Consider the following 16,198-nt stretch of genomic DNA (forward strand, 5'->3'; position numbering starts at 1 on the left):
TCCCAAATAATAATTCTCAAAAATACGCAGCGTGTTTTCCGTAACTAGTTGGTACCATCGGTAAGAGGGAATCGTTATAAGTTGCGAATGCAGTTTGATTTGTGTTAACGAAAGACGACTTGCAGAAATTCTTTACAGGAAGAAGATCGTCAAGGTGCCACGAACAAGTTGATTGAATGATTATATTTACGGAGGTTATTAATCAGCAGCAGGCTGCGGTCGTGAACAATCATAACAGAGACATTACTAAGTAATGGGCTAACGGTTAAGATTCTGATATCTTGGTTCTGTAAGTTTTCATAGGTATACATTGTGGCGCAAAATACATTTCTTGAAAAGGGACAGAAGAAAGGAAGCCAGTGAAGCGCCAAGTGTCTGTAAGTGTCACAGCGGAAGTATAAGCAGTACAGGCGCCGGAAAAGTGCTTCCCTATGTTGTTATGCAGTAGACCCTGTAGCTTCGAACAAATGCTTAGCAAAGTGTAAGCAAGGTTGATGTATTCAAACATGATTGGACATGCAATATGCCTGTGCCAGGACCGACCTTAAGTGTTAAATTTGTAACATGACCTGCGCATTATGTCTCTGCTTTGTCTGATATGTCGTCTGTACCGCTGTTGCACTTTAAACAGGGTGCAAGCCTTGATTACGCTTTAAGATGGGTTTTTGCTCGCATACATCCAGCACCAACGTTGTAAATTGTCTTCGTTTTTGGTGCTCAAATAAAGTGACTTCTCTTGCACATCCCCATGGCCGAATATCGGATAGAGGCCACAGAAGAAGTGGGTTAAGCTCAAAGAAAAATTTTCAGTATAAAATAGACCATGTCTAAGGCGGTGACGTCTTTCAAAGGCAGACTGGATCCAGCGAGTCTCGGACGCAGGACTGACCATGGCGCTTCGCATGCAAAACTTCCATTGTTAGCCATACTTGTACCGGACTCCCTTGCTATCACCCTGTAAGCATCATTTCAATATGCTGTAAAACGTCACAATAACAAAATAGGAGGACAAGGCGTATTTAGTTCGTTATAGCCCTTACATTGTTATAGGTGCTGCTTCGTCAGAGCCACCAATTCATTATAACTGTTACCTGCGGCATCAGCTAAGTACAACGAGCTTTCAAATAATATTCGCTCTTAGTGCGTGTAGTCATCGTATTAATTTCTCGTAGCTTTCTGTCGCTTTTTCATTGCCCCGAGAGTAGTGTATATTGTGTTTCTTGTGTTTTCTTGACAATTTCTTTTTCTATTTTCAGCTTTCAGAATAGCCGGCTCTAAAAAAGCCCGCGTGACATTTTAAATAAAGAAATAATAAATATCTCCCTCGTTTGCCCGACAATGTCATCTCGTTTGCCTCGCTACTGGAAAAGATTAAACCCACCTTACGCTTAAATGAGCTTTCGTTCGACGCGTTCAATTTCGTTTCAGCAGAAAGTTCTAAAAGGCTCTTATTTTTTTATTTTCCTTGATCATTTCTTGCCGACGACCTATACGGCAAACGTCTGCTGCTTAGAGACAGCCTTTTTTAATTATTATTATTTTCAGTTCCAACCACTTTCACACTTCGCGTCCGCTTCCCATTTCGAATGTCACGCCACAGTGGCAAAAATCTAATACTGGGACATTAGGGGCTCCTAAAGTGCCAGGGCTGACAGGCGTAGCTAACTCGGCAGACATTTTTTTTTATTTTATTGCTACAAAAGAAAAAGAAAGTTTACAACACGGTACATGCATTTCGCGTTCTTCCTACCGGCTGTACTTTCGCGAAAGCCCTCTGAACAGCTGCGCTTTGTCAGTCCACTTCAATCACCTTAAAAGCTTTGAGGTTGACTATGAGAAAAAAAAATAAAAGAACACGCTATGGGTTCGATAAACCGCCGTTTGCTGTGCCATGTTCTTTTTGCTTGTCTTTTTTCACTGTTGCTCCGTAGAGGACTATTTTTTGTGCACTAAAGCTTGCGGCAGAGGAGTTTGGCAGTCCGTTCCAATCACCTATTTTTACCGCACAGGTAGACAGACGGCTGTTGGACAGTATCGTCTACTAAAATATAGTTCGTTTGGTTTCAGTTGTTTTCATTATTGTAAAAGCGTGTACGTTGTACGCTGGATTACCCACGTTTTTTATATTAGGTTGTTCTTGCTTGTCTTCTTTTTGTTATTGGTATTTTTATGTCATGCATCAAAATGTACTGATGCACGCTTCGACCGTCTGTTTAAATGTCTGTAACTACTCAGGAATGGCTTTGTTGGACAGTGTCGTCTGCTACAAGCGTTTTTTATTTCGTGCTCTTGCACTACCGCATTTTGGTTGCTTAAAGCGGGCAGCAATAGCGCGATTTCACGCGCTCGAATTCTCCTAATTAATTTTGTTAGCTTGACGCATGTTTGAATATACCGTGCTGCAACGTCACCTTTGTGCCGACGCAAACGCCTCCTTTTACAAAAATTATGCAGATCCCACGCACTCTGGCAATCGATGTAAGCGTAGCTTTCTAAGTGCTGGTTGCTTTGGCTGACGACAACTAGCGGTGATGTTGACGGGGAAAGCTTAATTTCTTCAACTTTTAGTACAACACGGGAGTGGTGAGCAGATTTTAAACGTTATCTTGTGTGCACGGCTGGTGTTTGTCTGCGTAGTATACAGAACACACAGGGAGGCGTTGTTGTGCGCCATATTTCATAATCTCTGAGAGGATTGAGCATTGTCAATGCCTGACATGGCACATCCCACGGTGGCAGAAGTATTAAACTTGAATTTGATTATGGGGCTGTACGTGCCAAAGCCACAATCAGATTATTAGGCACACCGTAGCTTTGGACTCCAGACACCATGACGTTCTTTAACGTGTCCCAATATTTAAGTGCACGCGCTTTTTCTATTTCGGTCTCGCCGAAGTGCGGCTGCCGCGATCGGGGTCAAATCCACAGCCTCTAGCAATGCAATAGCCGCAAAGCTACCTCGGCGGGCAAAGAAGTGTTGATTTGACGATCGACCGCTGCCGTAGTGTCGCCTGGACCCTGCGGTGAGCCTTAATTAATGCGGCTCTGCTTCTACATGCCCTGCGTAATTTGTCCGCTTGACGTAGCTGCATGGTGCTTATTTTTTAGAAATAACCGGAACGCACTGCACCGCACCTTGGACTTAAGCTTATCCAGTTTCCCCGCAACCGCTGTCGTAGAGTAGTGGGGTTTCCTTGCCTTCTCACGTAACCCCCTCCTCCCCTTCCTTGTATGGGAACTGACTCTTCTCCTTCCCCTCTACAGTTCCCTCTGGACTCGCACGTTAGTAGGAAGGGAAGCGCTGCTGTTTCTGCAAGGCTTCTGAGGGGAGTCACGGATAATTACAGCTGTCAAGAGGCTAAGGTGGTGACGCCCACGGAGCTCCAGAGGGCATTGTGCAGATTCGACGCGGTGGGGTGAAAACGAGCTTCTCCTGCCGCTTTTCCTCTCTTACTCGCTCCTGTCATGTATGGATGGATGGATGGATGGATGGATGGATGGATGGATGGATGGATGGATGGATGTTATGAGCGTCCCCTTTGGAACGGGGCGGCGGGTCGCGCCACCAAGCTTTTGCTATTATACTGCCTAATGTCCTACCTAAGTTAAACAATAAAAAAATAAACGCTGTAAATTGCTAACTGTGCTTTTGTACGTCTGTTTTTTTGTCGTTTCCCTACCTTTCGTCCACCAATCCTCCAATCGCGTCTTACTAATGGCTATTGCGGACATGTTGACTGTTACACTGCTCCCGCTTAGCCCAAGGAGGCCAGTGGTGCCTAAATCGACTGCTGGGTAGACGTCTGCACATTCTAATAAAACATCCTCCATAGTTTCTCTAGCTTTACCGCAGCAAGCACATGCTTCTTGTTCCTTCTTATATCTCGCTTTATAGGTGCGTGTTCTAAGGCATCCCAATCTCGCTTCGAAAAGTAGAGCTTCCCTTTGAGTTATCATAAATGGTTTCTTTCCTGATTTCGTTTTTTCCTCTTAAGTAGTTACTCATGGCAGGTTTCTTTTCCATTGCCGCCACCCATGAGATTAATTCAGCCTCTCTGACTGTGCGCTCGACCGTCTTTGTTGCTGTGTTGCCCACCCTACAGGCCGCATACTTGCTGGTAAGCTTCCTAGTTCTTTTCCTCCACTGTGAATCAATGTTTTTCCTGTACAGATACCTGAACACTCTCTCAGCCCATTCACGTTCTTCCATATTCTTCAGGCCTTCTTCATACTCAATTTTACTGCGAGCTTCCCTCACTTCAAAACTAGTCCAGCCCATATCACCCTGCACAACTTCATTTGTAGCCTACCCGTGAGCGCATAATGCGAGGCGACCCACTGACCTTTGGTTCCCATCGAGTGCTAATTGTACCCCTGATTTAAAGTAAACAAGCGCATTGCCAAAAGTAAGTCCTGGAACCATTACACCTTTCCACATACCTCGGAGGACCTCGTACATATTGTATCCCCATAGCACTCTGTGCTTCATTATGGCTGCATTTATCTTCCCCTTCACTGTTATTGTTTTTTCCTGTGTTTCCATATATCTATTGCCCTCGTTTATCCATATACCAAGGTATTTATATTCTGTTATCCGATGTATTCCCTGGCCCTGTATCTCTACTGTCTGTTCACTGTTTTCATTGAATACCATAACACCTGATTTTCTAACACTAAATTTAAAACCTAAATTGTTGCCTTCCTGTCCACAGATATTAGCCGGACGTTGCAAATCACTTTGCTTGTTAGCTAGCAACACGATGTCATCCGCATAAAATAAACCTGGGAGCTGCTGCTCTACTACTGTACCCGCCTGTTAGTATGAGAGATTAAACCCGATATTACTTCCTTCTAGCGCCCCCTCCATCCTAACCATGTACACCATAAACAGCAGCGGGGATAAAGGGCACACCTGTCTCAGTCCCTTGTTGATATGAACTTTCTCCTCGCTTCTCATCCCTTCCCATTCAACGCAAACGGTATTTTCTAGGTAAATCTCTCTCAAAAGCTGTAGACAATCGTCACTTAAGCCTTCCCCTTTCATAATATCCCAGAAAATGTTGCGGTCTACGTTGTCATAGGCTCCTGTAATGTCTAAAAAGGCCCCATATAACGGTCTGCTTTCTATTCTTGATATTTCCATACACTGAGTTCTTACACACTGTATTGAAATATCAACAAGTAAGTTATCATCCAAACGCCTACCTATTCTGTAGCCATCCTGAGGTTCTCCCAAAATCTCATTATTCTCAGCCCAAGCTTGAAGCTTTAATTTGATTGCCTGCATTGCTAGCCTGTATATTACCGATGTAACGGTCAATGGTCTATACAGTGAATTCTACCTTTTTCCCCCTTGCCTTTATAAATTAAATTCATTCTACTTTGCCGCCAACTGTCTGGTATTCGTCTATCTTTTAAAGTTTGTTCCACTGCTTTCACCAGAGCTTCCATACTTTTTGGTCCTAGTTCATTAATCAGCCTAACGGGAACCTCGTCTAGCCCTGTGGCTGTGCGCTTAGGTATTTTCTCTTCCTCTTTTTTCCAGTTGAAATTTGTAAGCACGAGCTCCTTTTCCACTTGGGTTTTCTCATGGAGGAAGCCGAAGTGCCTTTCAGGCAGAACACCGAGTCTTCCAGCTCTACTTATTTTGTGGATTTTTTAGACTTTGCCAGTGAACTGCTATCTCCTCCCTAACTGCGATGGAGATGGAGTCTCACGCGCGTCCGCCGGAGTCGGCAGTGCCCGCGGCGGCTGCCTCCAGGAAGCGCAACGGCACCGAGAGCGACACCGACAGCGACGACACCATGCAGTACTATGTCAGCGGTGAAGATTCTTGTGACGACGCCTTCGAGCTGGTGCGGAGTCGTAAAGCCAAACGAAGGTTTCTCAGCGCATCCTCGAATTCGAGTGAGTCCACCGTGAGATCATCGCGGAATACCGAGGAGCTCACCATCCTGTTCACGCCAGTTCTCGCTACTGACAACCTGAGACGCCTCAACAGGCAAGCCGTGTCTTCACATCTAGAGGCACTGATTCCGAATGAAATCAAAGACATCAGAGTGAACACCCGTAAGAATGTCCTAGCGATTGACGTAGAACACGCGGCTGCGTTGGATTCTTTGCGCAATGTCACGGAACTTGACGGGCTGAAAGTCCGCCATCATATTCCGCTGGGCAAACAAATCAGTAGCGGCGTAATTTACGATGTTGATGAGACCATTGTCGACTCCGATCTGTCGATCTTAATCAAGCCAGCTACAGAAAACACCATCATCCCAAACGCGTTTCGTCTCGGCACGTCACGGTGTGTCAAAATCATATTTAAAGGCGAATCCCTACCATCGCATGTGAAAGTGGGCCACTTCCGACACGCAGTTCGCCCCTTCATACCAAAACCGCTTCAGTGCTGGAAGTGCATGAAGTTTGGGCATGTGAGTAGTGTGTGCAAACACACTACCGTCTGTTCTCGCTGCACTGGGCCCCACACCACTAACACGTGCGAAGCCAGTGTGCTGAAGTGCACAAACTGCAGCGGCCCTCACGATGCCTCCTCGAAGGAATGCCCTTTAATTCGCAAGGAAATGGCAATATTGAGGAAAATGGTTAGAGACCACTCGTCTCACCGAGAAGCAACAACATCTATTAGGCGGCGACGATCGCGTCGCCGACGTCGATCACGAACCTCCAAAGCCTCTGCAGAGCGCCAGCCACGTACACTGCAGCCCACTCTTCCGCCCAGGCCAAACGCAGTCAGCACAAAGGACAAAGATGCAACGAACAGCCCTGCTGCTGACGCGTGGCTTGCACTCCCGAGGCTACATGCTCCTACTGAGCGAAATCAGACTTCTACAGCAAGGGACACTTCGACTGTTCCTGATAAACTGACGGACCAAGATCAGCAAATTGTTGTCATGATCAGCTCTCTGGTGAGTGCTTTTCGTGTTCTTCTGGACAAGATACAGACACCAACAGCTCGAAGTGCGTTGCAAGTGCTGGATGCCATCAATCCGGTTCTAGCGAGCCTTCAGAAGTCCAGTGCTTGAGAACTTCTACAGCAGAACCATGGCCCATCGACAGCAACAGCGATCGTTCCGGGATGATGTCAGAAGTGCCTCCATATTCCAATGGAATGCGAGAGCCCTAAGGTCACGTATTTCGGATTTTCGACAGTTCGTGTTTGACTACCACTTTCCTATACTGGTGATCTGTGCACCGAACTTATCAGCCTCCATAAGACTATCAGGATATGAACCTTTTGTTTCAACAACGTGTGCCCGTAGTCGTAAGGTTCTGGTTTACATTCGCAAGGACCTAACGTATTTTTCGCAACCCGTAGCGCCACACGACGGCAACCAATACGTCTGTGTTAGCGTGAAAAAGAAGAGGCTGTCTTTTACTATTATTGGCGCCTACCTATCCCCAACAAGTGAGTTTGACAGCAAAAGACTAGAAGATATTATGGCTACTACTCCCGGTCCTTGGATAATAACAGGGGACTTCAACGCTCACCACCATATATGGGGAAGCTCCAGGATAAATTCGAGGGGCAGGTCATTAATATCCTTTGCATCAGGCCACAACCTGTGTCTTCTAAATGACGGAAGTACGACATTTCTGCGAGGAACAACGTACAGTAGCTGCCTTGACTTCACTTTGGTGTCAGGTTGCCTGACTTCGAGCGTGCAGTGGTTCACTGATATTGAAACCCATGGAAGTGATCACATTCCGACCTATGTGAGAATCAATGGTCTAGACGCCGCATTACCGGACGTATCTCGCCAAATCGATTGGTCAGTCTTTCAAGATCGAGTAGAAGACACCTGCAAGAAACTTATCGCACGCAGATTAGAAGACATAATTGCAGACGCCATGCAAGATTGCACGCGTTGCTTCACACATTCGAAAAAGCGTACAGAGAATGACATTGAATTGGAAAGGCTTCGTACAATACGTCACCGTGCTGAAAGGAGGTACAGGCGCACAATGTCGATTCTTGACCTCAGAGAAGCTCGGCGCATGCAAAAGAAGATAAGACGCCGAATGGATAAGCTAGCGGATCAAAGATGGAAATGCTTTTGCGAGTCACTAGACCCCCGCAAGCCCTTGTCCCGTGTGTGGCGTACCCTACGAGGTCTTTGCTCAAGACCCCGGCAACGACACCCTTTAAACGCCCTCGCTCTCTATCAAAACCGCCGTGAGATAGACGTTGCAGAGGAATTTTGCGCGCAAATCGCCGGCGGCACAGTTTTAGTCCCCGATATGGCTTTAAGCGACATCCCCGGTCCACGAGATACCAGTATGGAGGCTCCATTCTCTATGGAAGAGTTAGAAGCTGCTATGGCGCTCTGTAGGTGTTCGTCTTCACCAGGGCCCGATGGCATAACATATACTGCTTTGCGCCACCTAGGCCGAGAAGCACGAAGAGAACTCCTCAGCCTTTTTAATAGTTCATGGCAAGATGGTGTCGTCCCACAGGAGTGGAAACGCAACCGCCTGGTACCGCTACTAAAAGTAGGAAAGTCGCCTCTCGAACTGGCATCGTATCGGCCTATAGCTCTTGCCAGCTGCGTCGGGAAACTCATGGAACGCATGATCCTCATGCGTCTCGAATGGTACCTAGAACACCACAAGATTTACCCTGATTGCATGGCGGGATTTCGACGAGGCCGTTCGTCGATTGACAGTGTCATCGATTTAGTGTCATCTGTAGAACAGCAAAAATCTTGGAAACGATTATCAGTAGCGCTCTTTCTGGACGTGAAAGGCGCTTACGACAACGTTTCCCATCAACCCATTCTAGACGCACTATTGACAATTGAACTAGGAGGGCGAGTATATCGATGGATCAGAAACTACTTGGCACAAAGGTCCTTGCTCGTACGTACGGAAGATGGTCCGACTACCGACCACTACATATGCCGAGGAGTTCCCCAAGGTGGGGTTCTCAGCCCTATTCTTTTCAACCTCGCACTTCTTGGGCTGGCCGAATCCCTACCGGAAACAGTGAGTGTCTCAATCTATGCCGACGACATCTGCATCTGGTCATCAGCGGTCACTCGTCTGCAGGTTCGCGCAAGGCTGCAGAAAGCAGCAACACAGGCATCTAACTATCTTCACACACAAGGCCTTACCATCTCAACAGAAAAATGTGCGTTAGTCGCCTTTACACGAAAACCAATGTCTCGTTATCCAGTATGCATTAATGGCCAGCCTATCTCCTACAAGAGAAACCATCGGTTTTTGGGTGTCATTGTGGACCGGGACCTCTCTTGGAGCCCTCATGTTGCCCACTTGAAGAAGAAGCTCACATCTATTGTTCATGTCTTCAAGTTTATCGCCGGGAAAACATTGGGATCGTCAGTGGGCTCCATGCTACAGTTATATCGAGCACTTTTTATCGGATTGCTACGTTATAGTTCTCCCGTGCTTGCTAAAACATGCAAGTCAAATCTTCGAGAACTACAGAGCGTGCAAGCACAGGCACTACGTGTTTGCCTAGGACTTCCGCGGAGCGCCTCAACAGCAGGAACCATTATAATGGCTCGAGACCATCCGATCACGATTTACATTAGCATCGACACGCTTAGGGCCAATGTTCGTCATGTTTCACGCATGCAATCAAGCTCTCTTGCCTGCCTGCCAGAACGACGACCACAGGCATCCTTCTCCAACGAGGTCAGCATCCATCGTGCCTGTCTACCATCGGGCTTCACACCCTCAGCACGTTCAACCTCAGCTTTGTGGTGTTTAAAACAACCTCAAGTGCGTCTCACGGTTCCAGGGATAAGAAAGAAGACCGACCTGTCTACCTTGGCCCTGAAGCAAGCAGCTCTGCATTGTTTGAACACTTCCTACTTTGACCGAGTCCACATATATACGGATGGCTCTTCCACTCAGACCAGCTCCACCGGCGCAGTGGTTATACCATCACGATCAATTAGCATCCAATACAAGATTTCTCACATGAGAACATCGACCGGATCGGAGCTTGTAGCCCTCCGAGGTGCCGTTGATTACATTAACAACCAACCCGCTAATCGGTGGGCAATATTCTGCGATTCGAAGGCGCCCTTACAATGTCTTCTGTCCTCTCTTCGTCGCGGGTCGTGTGAACAACTAGTGTCGGAGATACGAGAAATGCACCATCGTATGATAGCGAAAGGACACGACGTCGTGTTTCAGTGGCTGCCTGGCCATTGCGGTATCTCCGGCAACGACCTCGCTGACGAAGCTGCTAAGAAAGCACACGAAGGAGCAACCCTAGTTTCTGTACCTTTATCGCGGACCGACGTAGCCCAACACCTAAGCAAGGTAGCATACCGTATGACATTAGAGAAGTGGCACACACCTGAATTCACCCAAGAACGATTGCATTCCCTCGACCCCTCTATGCAACTGCGGCTGTTACCAGGGCTTCTGCGAAATGAGGAAACAATGCTGTGCCGCTTACGCTTGGGCGTCGCATTCACCAATGCATATTCGTTTTTGATTGGAATGACTGATAGCGCTGACTGTAATGCCTGCGGTGCCGAGGAAACTATAGAACATATACTGTGCTACTGCCCATCTTTTCAAAACGAAAGACATGGCCTCTGCACAGCTCTCAATCAGCTGTGCAGAGGCCGTTCACCTTGAAGAAGATCTTGGGACCATGGCCTCACATATCGCAGCTACAAAAGGCCACTGAAGCTCTGCTGCGATATTTGAAAGCTACTGGATTGAATCAGCGTCTGTGATCTGGACTGAGTGACCGAACGATATACCCAGTAGACTTTCTCTTCTTCTTTTAATCTTTCCGTCCCCTTTTCCCTTTCCCCAGTGTAGGGTAGCCAACCGGGCTCAGTCCTGGTTAACCTCCCTATCTTTCCTTTATCATTTGCTCTCTCTCTCTCTCTCTCTCTCTCTCTCATGCTCTTCTTTTTCTTCAAATACAACCTCGTTATTGCCTTGGAAAGATTCGTCTGTTATTTTTCGGATGTAATTTACTGCCGCTTCTCCTTCCAGTCTGTTTCCATCCTTGTCTAGGATATGTTGTTGTATTGTTGTTGACTTCCTGCCTAATAATTTTATGTGGTTCCAAAATATTCTAGGTGCAGCCTTCTTTTTCTCACGCATTTCTGACAACCAACATTCAATTTCGCCTTTAAATTTTGCTTGCACCAGCATTTGAACCATAGACTTTTTCTCTCGGTATATTTACTATTTACTGGTTACTTCATCCTGCGGCAACTGCGCCTTCTTTGCCTGCTTGTGCTCTCGACATGCTTTCTGTCGTTCTGCGATCGCTTCTCGTATCCTTGTTCCACCAGCTTTTCGGTTTCTTTTTTTCTTTCCAACGAACATGTTGTTTCTCTTTCCATATTTCTGTCCTTATGACACTTAGAAGGTCACATTATTCCCATTCTTTACTTGGCCATTTGCCGATTTCTTCCTCTACGCTAGTGACTATATTTGCTATTTGTTCAGCCTTCAAATTTGGACTGGCCATTTTGCGCTCCTTACTCTCTTTCCCAACTACACATTCCATTTTCAAAATGATGCGTTTATGGTCACTCCCTATGCTGCTAAACCCTTCCTCATCGATGACCATTTCTCTCAACTTATCATGAATTCCTTCTGTCATCAGACAGTAATGAATGGTCGATTGCCGGTTTCCCACTTCCCACGTGATCTGTACTTCACACTTAGGCCCTGTATTCACGATAACGAGGTAATGTTGCTCACAAAGGTCTAGCATTGACTTCCCGTTGTTGTCGGTATAGCCATCTAAATCCTGTATGTGGGCATTCATGTCACCTAATAGGACAACTTCAGCGCCATTCCCGAAGCCCTTGATATCAGCGCTTATGCATTCCACTAACTCTTTATTCTGCTGTGTGCAATTATTTTCGGTCCACAAATACGTAACGACCAGCCACGTTTTTCTCCCACTCATTGTACCTGATAACCAAAGATGCTCTTGACATTTTGAATATACTCTTTCCATTTGGCTCCCTGATGGATGAGCATTTCGACTCCCCCTTTTTCTTTCCGACTTAGTTCTGTTGCACCCTCCCGAACCAAATTCCTCAATAACTGGCGGCTCTTCCGAATCTCTAAGGTGCGTTTCTGTGACCGCATACGCTCCTATTTGTTCTGAATTTAACTGCTGCTCAATCTCTGCCCACTTTTCCTTTCTTCTGCCGCCCTGCATGTTTATGTTTATGTATGTGCATGTTTACACAAAGTCTGAAGCACCCCCCGACGCGGTGTGCCAGACAGCAGCAGCAACCACAGCAGCATCAGCAGTGGGGAAGTCGAAGGAAGAGGAAAAGAAGGCTTCGCTTTAAGAAAAACTCAGAAAAATGGAAAAATCGCTGAGGTGTCTTGTTTAGTACGACACGAAAACTCGAACTGATATTTTTCAAGAAGCTTAGACGTGATACCGGCAAAATTCACGCGAATTACGGCCCTTTTGTAGCGTTTTAACCTGAATCTTGAGCTGGTTAAATGCGACGTGAGGAACCAGAATTAATAATTACTGGCTAAGATAAACACAAAAGAAGTTGTCTTTCCGAGCGGGAGACACGCAAGGTTACTTTAATTATTTGTAACTTTTGATAATTACGTTTCAAAGTAAATTTGCACCTCAAACGCTGGCTGAGTTGCTGCATCTCTTTTGAGTAACATTTAATACTGAGTGCTACGACGAAGGTAATGGGATTTCCCCAACGTCGCACGAAAACGGTCGCCGCTGCTTAAGAACTTCACCTTAAAGTAAATTTACAATATCAACAGACTACTCGTCTCGTCAGAGTTGTTTTGTTGTAGACCTCGCTTTGTCCATGCAAATCTACATTGCTTGCGGACGAAAGTAGTTAATGATTGAATTTGTGTTAGTGCATTTGTGAGGCAAAGACATTAAAACTCTTTTATTTCCAACTGCGTGTAGGACAGTTAACATGTTATAGGGCATTTCTAGAATCCACGAAGAAGGCCCGCCAACTACATAAGTTTATTTTTGGGAAAATTGCATTCTGTAACATATTTGACTTCAGTACTTCGCTGCCCGTATTAGTTTAGAAGAAGCTTACCTTTCTAAGGGGCAAAATTATAAACAACTTCCGTGTTTCCACGCACGCAGAATTACCTTCATTTCCGTCTTGTTGGTCGGTCATTTTCTAGATACATTCGATTCATTTTGTAAGCTTAAATTGTCTAGAAACTGAGGAACCATCTTATATTGACGATGACAGCTTTACAAATAATTGAAAACGAGGTAGAAGCCAAAAACGAAAGAATTGTCTACATTTGCAGTTGTAGAGCTTCAACTTTCTTTTGTGTTGTTTTGGGCTTCTGTTTTGATGCTGCACCGGCCGGAAAAGTCAATAAGATCTTGTTTTCAACAGCTTTAAGAAATGTTTGTATTATCCTTTCTCTAACTCACGGAAGATAATTTTCATTATCTCAATCAATAAAATAAGTGACCCGCTAACTCAAAGTACACATTTACGGCGGAGATTGCACTCACCTTTATTCGTTTCAAAAGCGCACAAAGCCTTTGTTACCGTAATCAGGCCCAGAACAATAAGTTCCAACGTGAAAGTCAACAGCCTAGTCCGACAAGCACCAGTATTCATTAGCCGACTATATGTGAAGCTAAACAAAAGTAGCCAGCAGACGGCGAACAATGCAGAAGACAGGCGCGATCCATGAGGATGGCGGCAGGGTACTTGTTGAACAGAGTGGCTGCCATCGACGTGAGCGTTCCCGTCCGCTGCATCCTTGCTTCGCTAGCGTCGTCGATTGTTTCCGTTGTCGCAGGCGAGATAGGTGGTTATATATTCCTGCGCGCCGATCGCTTCGGCTGGCAGTTTCTTCTTCGCCCATTTCTTTCGTAGCGTTCGCGTATTGCCGCGAAAGTGCCTCCACAGGGGCTCTCGTCTCGGCAGTCTCCCTGACAATCCCCATTCAATATAGAGGAGTGCCTGGGCTCAATCACACCCACGCATCGTCGATGCGGCGCTGTATGGGTGTGTGTTCGACGTCTTCTGCCTTTTTGAGATGCGTCGTCTGCTGCGCGTATGGACGTCGTCCAGGCTGACAGACAAGCGCGCAAGTCACTCGTCGTCTGCCACTGTTCCTTCCTTTCTTGACCGTCTGTCTGCAATGTACGGCAAGTGTCATCTGCTTCTGCGCGCACCGTCTTCTGCTTTCGTTACCTTGACCAGCCTATAGATCTTCGCGTGCTGGTTCTCCGAATGCTCGAACGTGCTTTCATATTGTTTTGCTTCCCGTCCTGTTGTTTGCCTACGCCTGCATTAGTCGCTGGCCTGTTCGTGGAGGTACATCTTTCTGGGCAGTCTTATGTGTCCATTTGCATCCCGACGTTCACCAGTGCTCGTTGGCTGATTGAACGCAACCTTGACTTCTTGCGCAGCCGACGTCGGTACTGTTTACTTGTAACGACAAGGGATGGCAGAAAACCGGACGAGCATTCCGGAATTGTCTGCTCGTTAGCGCTGAGAGACCCTAAGGGACAATTGTCGACTGGGATATTTAACGAGCACTCCGTATACAGCCTAAGCACTTCATGCGATTCGGCGTTTGTATTGTAATGTTTTTACTGCTTTTCATATTGTACGAAATATAACTTGGCATTCATTACTTGTTCACACTAGCCTACGTTAGTCTACAAATGCGCATACTTTCCGTGAACTTCTCTTCCTTCACAGTAGGTCGCTTCCTTTGCAATAATTACAGTGATGCCTCTCACAATAAATATGTGTTTACTGTGATGTCAAACGTAACGGTTCCTAGGCGCCTACATTGGTTGACTGTATACGAAGTTTTGTTTAGTTTATTATTGCCGTGGAACATTATTTGTATTATTGCAGCTGTTGCATTGCCAACACTATACATCAGCATTCTGGTGAGCAGACCACTTCTTTCAGTACCACCGCTCATTGCAGGAGTTGAGAAACTAGGCAAACACGCATTTAATCACAATATGAGGATGGCGGTACTGCTGAATTTCATAGAAAAGGCAAGGTAACTAACCTTATGCAAGAAGCGACAATTTTCTGCCAAGAAAGCTGATGTTAGCAACAATTCAGCCTTGTGGGTTTTTTTTTTTTGGTGATGACTTACTAGCGCATAGATGAAGCCAGATAATCTTCGAAAGAAAACCTGTCAATGAAAGATTTCCTCAAGGAACTGAAGAGGAGGCTTCGGAAGTGGCTACTAATGTTAATTAAGAATGGAAGTTAGCCTTAGCTTACTGGTGGAAAACAGAGAGCACCAAAGTATAAACTAATAAAGCGCAAGCAACAAACTGCGCGAACATATGGCACATTCATCAGAAAAACTCACCTGCCACCTTGATGTCTGGTAATAGCCGGCTGCTTTGCAACCTAAAGATGTGTCGTTTACGACAAGTATTGCGGTCTGACGGAGGCCGCTACGTATTCTTGGTACTTGGCGCATAGTGCAAATATCGCTGCGTTCCCCCGTGAAGAGCGAGGAGGTGGTGGAGGCGTTGCGCAGCAAATGTTCACCGCTGGCATGCTGCGCCACTAAGCGCACATGCTTACTGCAGCAGCCATTGTTGTCGACGTGCCGGTGCCCTCGCAAATGTTGTTTACCACGCGCGAAGCTGGGTGCTTGGGAAGTGACATAGGCCTATTAGACGCTTGCTGCCGTGAAGTGCGCGTAAAAGTGTCCTCGTCAGAGTGGATTGCAAACATCGTGGTGGAGGAGCGCGAGATTTATTGCGCTCTTGCGACGTAAACTTGTATTTTACGCCTTGCGCAAACAGCATCGGGGAAGCTTTGCGGGCGCAGAACAAAAGATGTGTCTAAACTCTTCCTGTTCGTTACCACTCAGATATTGAACGAACTACGTACTTGAACATCGCTTATACCTCGAGTTTTTTTGAGGAATGTCGTGACTGATGTCGCTGGCATGACAGTTGGTAATGCGGGATTGGAGAAAGGAATGATTGGTCACTCAAGGTTAACTGCTAATGGGAGCGGATTTTCGAAGCCCAGGCGGGAATGCTTTAAGCACATGCGATTTACTCCCATCGTGGATCGGCTCATGCGTCTTGTGTTGCGTGGGGTGCCGTGTGCGGAATCAAAGATGGAGTTGTCCGCACTTACGACGCGATGTGAGATTTTCTGCCGTTGTGCGGACTTGACAGGCCCGATTGAGAATGCCG

At 46.3% G+C, this 16,198-nt stretch overlaps 1 protein-coding gene and 1 long non-coding RNA gene across 2 annotated transcripts in view; one reads left to right on the plus strand and one right to left on the minus strand.

Annotated features, from left to right (window-relative positions):
- Window positions 1-16,198, minus strand: part of LOC142560872 (GTP-binding protein Di-Ras2) — a 198,993-nt gene that overhangs the window by 73,701 nt on the left and 109,094 nt on the right. The window lies entirely within an intron of this gene.
- LOC142560873 (uncharacterized) overlaps window positions 13,859-16,198 on the plus strand; it is a 114,682-nt gene continuing 112,342 nt past the window's right edge. The window contains exon 1 of the long non-coding RNA XR_012823460.1: window positions 13,859-14,150. This is a non-coding gene — a long non-coding RNA (uncharacterized LOC142560873). The remainder of the gene's footprint in view (window positions 14,151-16,198) is intronic.

The sequence above is a fragment of the Dermacentor variabilis genome, chromosome 10, assembly GCF_050947875.1.
Source record: "Dermacentor variabilis isolate Ectoservices chromosome 10, ASM5094787v1, whole genome shotgun sequence".
NCBI lineage: Eukaryota > Metazoa > Arthropoda > Arachnida > Ixodida > Ixodidae > Dermacentor > Dermacentor variabilis.